Source organism: Dasypus novemcinctus, chromosome 3 (assembly GCF_030445035.2).
Source record: "Dasypus novemcinctus isolate mDasNov1 chromosome 3, mDasNov1.1.hap2, whole genome shotgun sequence".
Taxonomy (NCBI): Eukaryota; Metazoa; Chordata; class Mammalia; order Cingulata; family Dasypodidae; genus Dasypus; species Dasypus novemcinctus.
Genome location: NC_080675.1, coordinates 110,524,895 through 110,535,009, shown reverse-complemented (window position 1 = coordinate 110,535,009; position 10,115 = coordinate 110,524,895).

Sequence of the window (10,115 nt, the reverse complement as noted above, 5' to 3'; positions counted from 1 at the left end):
CTAAGAGAGTTTAAAGTGAGTCAAGAAGTCATCTCAGAGGTAACGTTTTATGCACATCTCAGCAGGATCTCATAGACAGCCAAAGTAGATACTACCCCAAAATAGTGGTTCTCATGGGGGTTCTGGAGACACCCAGGTCCTATGTTCAGGGCAGATGTCTCTGGAGTTTGGTATCTTTCCTGTGGGCCCTACTTTGGAGTTTGTGCTCCTGAGTGTGACAGAGTTGGACTCAATTGTGACTTCTCTATTGTCCCTTTTATTTGAGCTTATAGTTGGTGCTGGAGTTGGTAGGTGCACGTTCAAGAGACTTAAATTTTTGGGCTTTCCATGTGCCAGCTGGGCCCTGAGCTTCAGTGGAGTTGCAACACCTACTCTCCAGTTCATTGGACTCACTCAGGACAACTAACAAGGAGGTTAGGATGGACAACTACTGTATCAAGGAACTGAGAGAGTCTAAAACTGCAAGCAAGAGAATCCCATCCATCAACTGTATGGGATTGAGGCCCCCTCTTAATTAGAGGTGGAGTGGGCATCACCATCCCAGCATCCTCAGGATTGGGGAATAAATTATGGACTAGAGTGGATTTAGTGGTATTCTACTATAGACTTATTGTAATTCTAGCACTGGAAGAAATTACAACATTTATGTGGAGGTGGTAGTCACTGGAGGCTCTGGGGGCAGGGAGAGGAAAAACAGGTGTAATATGGGGGCTCTTTTGGAACTTGGAATTGTCCTAAATGACATTGCAATGACAGACGCAGACCATTAAATATCCTGCCATAACCTACAGAATTGAGTGGGAGAGAGTGTAAACTACAATGTAAACTATAATCCATGCTTAATGGCAATGCTCCAGAATGTGTTCATCGATTGCAGTGAATGTACCACACTAATGAAAGAAGTTAATGTAGGGAAAAGTGGGAGTAGGGCATGTGGGAATCCCTTATATTTTTTTAATGTAATAGTTTTTGTAATCTAAGTATCTTTTAAAAAAAATAAAAAAGATGTATTTTTGAAAAAGACTGGTTGGTCTCTTTCATTTTTTTATTTTTTAAAAGATGTATTATTTATTTATTTCTTTCCTCTTCCCCCCTCCACCCTGGTTGTCTGTTTGCTGCAGTCTTCTTTGTCCTCTTCTGTTGTCAGCGGCATGGGAATCTGTGTTTCTTTCTGTTGCGTCATCTTGTTGTGTCATCTCTCCAAGTGTGCGGCACTATTCTTGGGCAGGCTGCACACTTTTCGCGCTGGGTGGCTCTCCTTATGGAATACACTCCTTGTGCATGGGACTCCCCTACGCGGGGACCCCTGCAAGGCAGGGCATCGCACTCCTTGTGCGCATCAGCACTGTGCATGGGCCAGCTTCACACAGGTCAAGGAGGCCCGAGATTTGAACTGCGGACCTCCCATGTGGTAGATGGATGCCCTAACCACGGGCCAAGTCTGCTTCCTTAGTTGGTCTCTTTTTTTTTTTTTTTTAAAGATTTATTTTTATTTATTTAATTCCCCTCCCCTCCCCCGGTTGTCTGTTTTCTGTGTCTTTTTGCTGCGTCTTGTTTCTTTGTCCGCTTCTGTTGTCGTCAGCGGCACGGGAAGTGTGGCGGCACCATTCCTCAGCAGGCTGCTCCCTCCTTCGAGCTGGGCAGCTCTCCTTATGGGTGCACTCCTTGTGCGTGGGGCTCCCCTACGTGGGGGACACCCCTGTGTAGCACGGCACTCCTTGCGCGCATCAACACTGTGCATGGGCCAGCTCCACACGGGTCAAGGAGGCCTGGGGCTTGAACCACGGACCTCCCATGTGGTAGACAGATGCCCTAACCACTGGGCCAAAGTCCATTTCCCTAGTTGGTCTCTTTTAAAGATAGCTTTGTACCAGGAGTTTAGCAATAGTTTCTCTTGCTGGTAGTTGGGACATTAGGCAGCAACAATAACTAGATAATCTTTTGTGGGTGGGAGCGCATGCTGTTTATTCACACCTAGCCTCCATGCCTGCCACCATGACTTTTCTATTGATATGCCTGTTGTGCCCACACTGAGGTGGCTAATGAGAGAGGCTGGCTGATAATAATAATTAGCCAAGCCATTTTGTCTACATGACTATTTAGTGCTTCTTAGGGTCCATGTTCTTTGGTGGGCATTTTACATTTTTTTTTGTCCTGAACTCTTAAAATTAACTTTTTATTGTAGTAACAAATATACAACTAAAAAGTTCTCATTTTTGGCCACTTTCAAGTATAAAATATTGGGCGGCAGACTTGGCCCAGTGGTTAGGGTGTCCGTCTACCACATGGGAGGTCTGAGGTTCAAACCCCAGGCCTCCTTGACCCATGTGGAGCTGGCCCATGCACAGTGCTGATGCACAGAAGGGGTGCCGTGCCATGCAGGGGTGTCCCCCACGTAGGGGAGCCCCATGCACAGAGTGTGCCCCACAAGGAGAGCCACCCGTGCGAAAGAAAGTGCAGCCTGCCCAGGAATGGTGCTGCACACACGGAGAACTGATGCAACAAGATGACGCAACAAAAAAAGAAACACATTCTGTGCCGCTGACTAGAAGAGAAGCGGACAAAGAAGACACAGCAAATAGACACAGAGAACAGAGGGGAGAGAAATAAATAAATAAATTTAAAAAAAAGTTAATTTGAAAAAAGAAGTATAAAATATTCACAATAATGTTCTACCATTGACAATATCCATCACCCCTACTTTTTCATCATGTCAAATTGTAATATTGTTTTGATTTTAGTCAGGGAGGGTGCTGTGATCAGGTTGGCTCAAAGGTTGGCTCAAAGGGAAGGCAACGCAGAACTTTACGAAATAAAAGGATAGAGAGAAAGATATGAGAGAGGAAATAAAGGTGGGACAATGGGACTCACAGCTCCTGGAACTGAGAGCCTTGACCCCAGTTTCCACCTTGTATGTATTAGAAACTACCAAGCCGCTGTTTGCTATTAGAACTGCAAAATCATCTGCAATAATAGGGAACAACTGCAACATTTACCATAGAACAGGTGTAACATTTACAATAAGGAACAGGTAAGCCAGTTTCCCACATTTCTCCCTTTTTGTTTTTGCAAAGTCTATGCAAATGACATTTCACTGATTAACAAAGCTTCCTGTATGATATTTTCACTTTTAGATTTGAACACTACTCATTAAATTTTTTTTCTCAATATATTCAGTCCCAGGATTGTTCAAATTTAAAACAAGAGATTTACATAAAGGTACATTTATATATCACTTACAGTTCATCAAATCACTTAAGTACACAATATGTTTCATTATTAAAGTTCTGATTAGTATTCAAGCATTTTATACATAATCCATAACTGCAACAACAAACAATAAGACTTCCAACTAGTAGACATTTAATGAATTGACTTTTATTTCTCATGGACTTAATATTCCCTACCTGCAAGGCTCTATAGGCCAGTACTTGATCAAAAACATCTCATTTTCCCCAGTTTGTATGGTGCTCTTAGCATCTTCACTGGACCTGGGGCCACATCCAATTCACAGGCTAAGTCAATATCCACCTTCTCCCTTTTTAAAATTTTTTATTTTTAAAGCAGCCTGCTGGAGGTCCTCCTATTCCCATGAAGGACCTTTCCTAATTAACACATCTTAGTGAGGGATAAAAGATTTTTAGTATTCTAACAATACTACCAATTCTATCAACATGAGAAAACATTGTACTTTATCAAATACAGTAGATGGTATAGTTTTGTCTTACCCAACCAGACAACATTTAATAATTTGATAGAGTAACAGGGACCTTACAACTTGTCCCAATTGTTTGTCTCTTCCAGGCCCTTAAAATACTGTTGTCTCTGACGTTTCTTAGTAAGGTCACTGCCACAGGTTTCTTCTATGCAGCCAGATTAATTGCCATCAGGCCAGGGCAGAAAGCCTTGAAGGACTGCAAAAGTCCATTACTGATCTTTTCACACAGTTTTTGTACTTTTTGTATTCATTCAGACTTGTTTTAGTTTTAGAAAACACATCTCACTGAATGCTACCACAATACTTTTACTATTTGCTATTTGCATACCAGTTCTGTCCTGCATCTCTCCATACTAACGATTTTACTTTAGGACAAAATACACCTCATAACATTTCAGTTAGCATTCCCACAAACTTTTTACCTTTTCAATATTCACTGAACTTTTACATCTTTCATTTTATCCTTCCTTTCTCTTTTTTTCCCTTTATTTTTTTCTTCCCTTTTTTCTTTCTCTTTTTCCTTACTTTAAATTTCTTTTTTTCCTTCCTTTTCTTTTTTCTTCTCTTTTTTCCTTCCTTTTTCTCTTTCCTTCATTCTTTTTCCTTCCTTCCTCTTTCTTTCATTCTTTTTCATTCCTTTTTCTTTTTTCCTCCATTCCTTTTTCTTTCTTTCTTTCTTTTTCCTTCCTTTTTCTTTTTTCCTTCCTTCCTTTTTTGTCTTTTGTTCTTTTTCCTTCCCTTTTATTTCTTTCTCTTTCTTCCTTTTTCTTTCTTTTTCTTTTTCCTTCCTTTCCCTCTTCCTTTTTCTCTTTTTCCTTTTTCCTTCCTCTCTTTCTTCTATTCTTCCCTTTTCTTTCTTTTTCTATCTCTTTCATTTTCTTTTTCACATATACTGAAACAATTGCAACACACACAATGACACTGAACAGACACAAAAGCAGTTTCAAATCTATTAATATATAATTTTTTCATTGCTTCCTTTTATAATTAAACATTTCTTTTCCAGTTTTCCTCCTCTCAATTTCCTTCTTAATCTCTTTCTGTTCTGGAGTCAATCTTTATTTATTTATTTATTTACTTTTTTGTCTTATTTTTTTAATGTTACATTAAAAATATATGAGGCTCCCATATAACTCCTCCCCCCCCATACTTGCTTTATGATGACATGCTTGAACAAGTTCTGTAGCTTAGATACTTTGATGTAAAGCCATTCTAGTCTTCAGAATGAGACCCAGGCATGCAGTTTCCAGTATCTGTCTCTCCATCTGCATGACCGGAGGTTCTGGGTTCCATAGGAACTTTTGTGGTCTCTTGGCATTCATGGTATGGCTTTATCTGACGAGCTGGTACACACAGGACTTTCTCCCTCTCCTGGGGAAATACAAGCAAACCCTCGAGGACTTCGAAGGCTCTCCAAACTCCTTGGGGCTCTGTGTCATTACACCAACTTTAGTTTCGCGCGAGACAATCCTTCTTCCCTTCAAGTCCCTGGTCCGGCCCCAGTTGCTGCGAGCCTTCTTCCCTTCGTGCCCCACGTTAGGCGCCAGTTGCTGTGATCAGTTCAGCAATAGGTTGGCTCAAAGGGAAGGCAACGCAGAACTTTACGAAATAAAAGGATAGAGAGAAAGACATGAGAGAGGAGATAAAGGTGGGACCATGGGACTCACAGCTCCTGGAACTGAGAGCCTTGACCCTAGTTTCTACCTCGTATTTATTGGAAACTACCAAGCAGCTGTTTGCTATTAGAACTGCAACATTATCTATAGTAATAGGGAATAACTGCAACATCTAACAACTGCAACATCTACAATAGAACAGGTGTAACATTTACAATAAGGAACAGGTAAGCCAGTTTCCCACAACAGACAGGAAGTGGTTAGAGTTTGCTTTTCTGTTGACCAAGAAACCATGGTTGGGGGCTCTGCCAACTACCAAGTATGTTTACTCCAATTATTCATTTTGGGCCTGGGGAAATAGCCACTTGTTAGGCCTGTGGACCCAGTGGATCCACTGTGAGCTGGACGTGGACCAGGACTCTATTTATTGTTTGGCCCCCATAGGTTCTTACTTTAACAGGAGAAAGGTCATGATTCTTTAGTTCCCCAGGTCCATTTCAGCTTGGACCCAGTATTCAATAGTCCTCATTGTGTTGGGGTATTCCCATTTTGCCAGCTTGAGTAAATGGCCACATGATCTTTTAGGGAAGGACTTACATACTTGATGTGGTGTGGCAGGGTTTTTCTATTTGGGGATCTGGCCTCAACTGCAGCCAAAAACTTGAAGATCTGAAAACTGGGTTAGGGCTGAAAACTATGCAAGGAATCACAATTCATTGTTGGAGTGGCTGCCCTTAGCATCCTGGTCATCCTGTCTTGATTTCTTTGGACTATACAGATTGAGAAAAACTCTTGCCCTCAGAGATGGCATGCTCTATTAAGAATTCCAAACCTCCCTGTGTGTCAGGAGCCCCCTGGCTGCCACTTCAGTGCTGCCACTTATCTTATTTCTGAGGGTTAAGTGCTGTCATTTGGTCTCAGTTATGTTTCTTATTTCCTTTTATCCCCATTGCTCTCAGGGAATCTGCTTCTGTAATAGCATCTGCAGCTTCTCCACTGCTGCTGCTTTGTGCTCCAGTGTGTTCCTTATCACTCTGGTACACGCAGTGACCTCCTGAATTTCTCGCAGAAAAAAACCTGCTGGTAATTTTTCAGCTTTCATTATGAACTTCTTTGAGCTTCTTTATTCTTCTATAATACACGATGGCATTTCTATTTTGCCTACTATGGATCATTGCTTTTTCTTAGTTTCTAACTAAGTTTCTAACACCATCTGCTTACTAGGGTTGATAAATCCTGTGTCATAAGAGAGTGCTTTCATAGTAAATATCTCACCCTCATTTAAATTTATACTTCACTGCCCTTGATCCAGCACCCTCAAGGACAGTTCCATTTATAGTTTACTGGCTCCTGCTGGCACATGTTGGCTGGGACCTACAGCCCATTCGAGGCATAGTCTCTTTCCTCTCGTAGCAGACCCAGCACTTTCTGGCAAGGTTTTGTTGCAACTTGACCCTATGAGACCCTCTGGTGGCCAGGAGGATGGATGGGGCTACATCCTGAGGGAGGCCATATTGTTTTGCAAGGCAGAGGCCTCTGCATTGTCTTCAAGTAAGGGAGGAGCTCTAGCTGTTAATAGGGAGGAGTAGGACACTGCTGCAAACTCAGAGGATCCTAGGGGGATCTGAGTTTTAAAGATATTTAAGTACATCAATCCAGAATGTCTCTTTCTCAAGTCTTAGGGTCTCCACTTTTTCCCAACCAGGATCCTAATCTTGGCAGAGCAGATTTGTTGGGATTGAGAATTCAACCTTTTTTGAGCTCAGCTACACTTATAATTAAACCCTGGGCCTGATCCTAAGCCTTTTCTGTCTTCTGGCTGCCAAGGAGGCCATCTGGCTTTCAAACTTTGACTTCGGTTGGCAATCAGTTGCCACCAACTTTTCATTGTCTTTTTCCAATACATTGATAGTACTCAGCAATGGCAAGTCCAGTCTTCCCTGGATTACACAAATGCCTCCTGTGCATTCCCTTCTACTTGTATGCCATCCTGGCTTACCACTGGTGAATAGTTAACACTTGCACTAGTGTGACACATGAGATCTGTACATTTTCTATTTTCCACTAGTGATGGGATGCTCACTGCTAATGGGCCAGCAGGTAATCCAGCTCCCAAAGCCCATTTTAGAGCCTTAACTATTCCTGATACTTCCTTAGGTCAGGTTTTCCAGGAAACACTCTGAGACAGAGATTTGTCAGAAGGAAGATTTTGTGGGAGAAACCCTTAAGAACAACATTTTGGGGAGAGCAAGGAAAATAGGATTTGGCAGAGGTAGAAGTTTCATTGCAATGATGACCTTTTTTGGTCCATGGGGGCTCTACAGCCAGGATGCCCTTACAAGTTGACTCATATTGAGGCAAGGAAGCTGAACCTTCAGCCCTCATATTAACCATCTCAGTGAATGCCAGTTTTCCCAGGAAGGGCCTAACCTTTGGGGAGGCAGCTGCCTGGAGTCGATGATAGTTCCTGGGGAGGGACTGAGCTGTGAGCTGTCAGCAGTTGAGGAAGGCAGAATAACAGCCTCCAAAGATGCCCACATCTTAATCTCTGGAATCTGTGAATATGTTTGTTTACATGGCAAAGAATTAAGGTTGTAGAGGGAATTAAGGTGGGGAGATTATCTTACATTACCCAGGTGGGCCCAATGTGATCACAAGTGTCCTTTTTAAGTGGAAGAGAAAGGCAGTAAGGAGAGAGCACCAGAGTGATGCCATGTGAGAACAACACAGCAGGCCGTTGCTGGCTTTGAAGGTGGGCGAAGGGGATCATGAGTCACAGAATGTGGAGAGCTGCTAAAGTTTGGTAAAGGCAAGGAAAGAGAACAGATTCTCCTCTAGAGGCTCCAGAAAGGAATGCAGATCAGCCGGCATCTTGCTTTTAGCTCATCGAGACCCATTTCAGATTTCTGACCTCCAGAACTGTAAGAGAATAAATTTATTTTGATTTAATAAATGTGTGTGTAGCAACTTGTACAGCAGCCACAGGAAACCAATACAGCAGGCTATCCTCCCTGTAGCGGGGGGGAATGATTCCCATTGTTCTGAACAGAGAATGTGATGACATATCACAGCATTTGACATACTTTCAAAAGTCCTCCAGAAAAATGGTACCATTTTGTATCTCTGTCTACAATGTGTGAGTAATGCCATCAGCAACACAGTATTATTGGGCCTAAAACAGTTTTGTCTTTCCTTCTCAGCCTGTTTCCAACATTCCAATGTTGAGTTTCCATTTCAACCAGTTCTGGTGAAACTTTTGAATCAGATTTTCCATTCAGTATTGGAATCTTGCACCCTATTGCCCATTCTCTGGCATCAGAACATAGAGATCTGAGTTCATTAGTATTGTTTTTGGTCACTTTAAAGTTATTTCTTCATGTTATTTACAAATCACTTTTCCAATTTTGTCTTCCTTGCCAAACCTCTTGCTCTTTTTAGTTTATCTCCATCATTTTATCTGGTGTCTTTCTCATATTTAGTTAAGACTCTGGATCAGTTCACATGGTCTCCATTCTTAGCCAGAGGACATATACTTAATGTTTGAAATCAAGAATCGGAAATACAAAACTTGGTTTGAATTCCATTGTTATACACAGTCTTTGCTTCTCATAGATTCCTTTTTTGTCCATTATCCTGAACCTTCCATTGGAAGAATCAATAAACAAAACCACTGATCATTCTATGCCCCTCACTTTTCTGTCTCTAGAAAATTTGTCTCAATCTTCTTCTGGGGATACTTTTTGTCTCTTCATGGTGAGGGAAAGGGATTGAACTCAGGGTATCTACTATGTTCCAGGCAGTCTGGTAAATACTTTCTGCTATTTCCTTTAAACTCCTTAGCCTTATTAGGAGGTTTCGATGATGATGATGATGATGATGATATGCATAAAGAAAGGTTGTGTCTCACTCTAAAGTTCACACTCATTTCATAAAACTCATTGGTATGGAAGCACCTGAGCCCACACAGCATTAGTGGACAATAGCAAGTACTTTACTAAACTGTGGTCACTGTCTCCTCACCTCCTGGAGGACAATGGCCCACATGCCTATATTAATAGAGCCACCTCCCCATTCCTGAATGGGGCATCCCACTACCAGACCTCTCCCAGGGACTGTGGTGGGTAATTCATGCCTGTGGTTTCTCTTCAGTAACCCACACATCTCCAGATGATCTGCATTTAACTCCTTTAGAAGGCTTAGACCAGTTGTGTATCTTCAGGAAAGCCAAAGTCTTCTTTTTTTCCTTCACGTCTAAGCTGCTTTCTTTCATTCATCATTTTTCTTCCTCTGGTTTTGATTCCCCTTTGCCCTCTCAACATTTTGACTTCCTGTGTTCTTTATATATTACTTTACCTACTACAAGTGGTTATTCGTGCTCTTCTACAATAAATAAAAAAGAGCAGAGACCTTTCTCAACTCTCCTTTAAACTTCTTCTCTAATAGGATAATGTACTTCTATTTGCTTCTCTCTCCTCTCTCTCTCTCACACACACACACTCGCATATATATTCAGTCCTGGTGAAAACAAATTTAGCACATAGCCTGGTAGGTTGTTGGGGCTGTTCTTTAGCACCCATATCCTTTGCCTAGAGTTGACTTTCTGAGTGAAATTATTATCCCTTGCAGTTCCATTTGACACCACCTTTGGCTAATTTGCCTACTGTTTCCCTACTGCAGTAGCAAGATACTTTTGGCAGTGCTGTCCATTCCAATCTTAAATTGCCTAAGCCACCAATAAATAACTTTTTACTTTGCTCCTTTCTTATTCCATTCCTGGTACC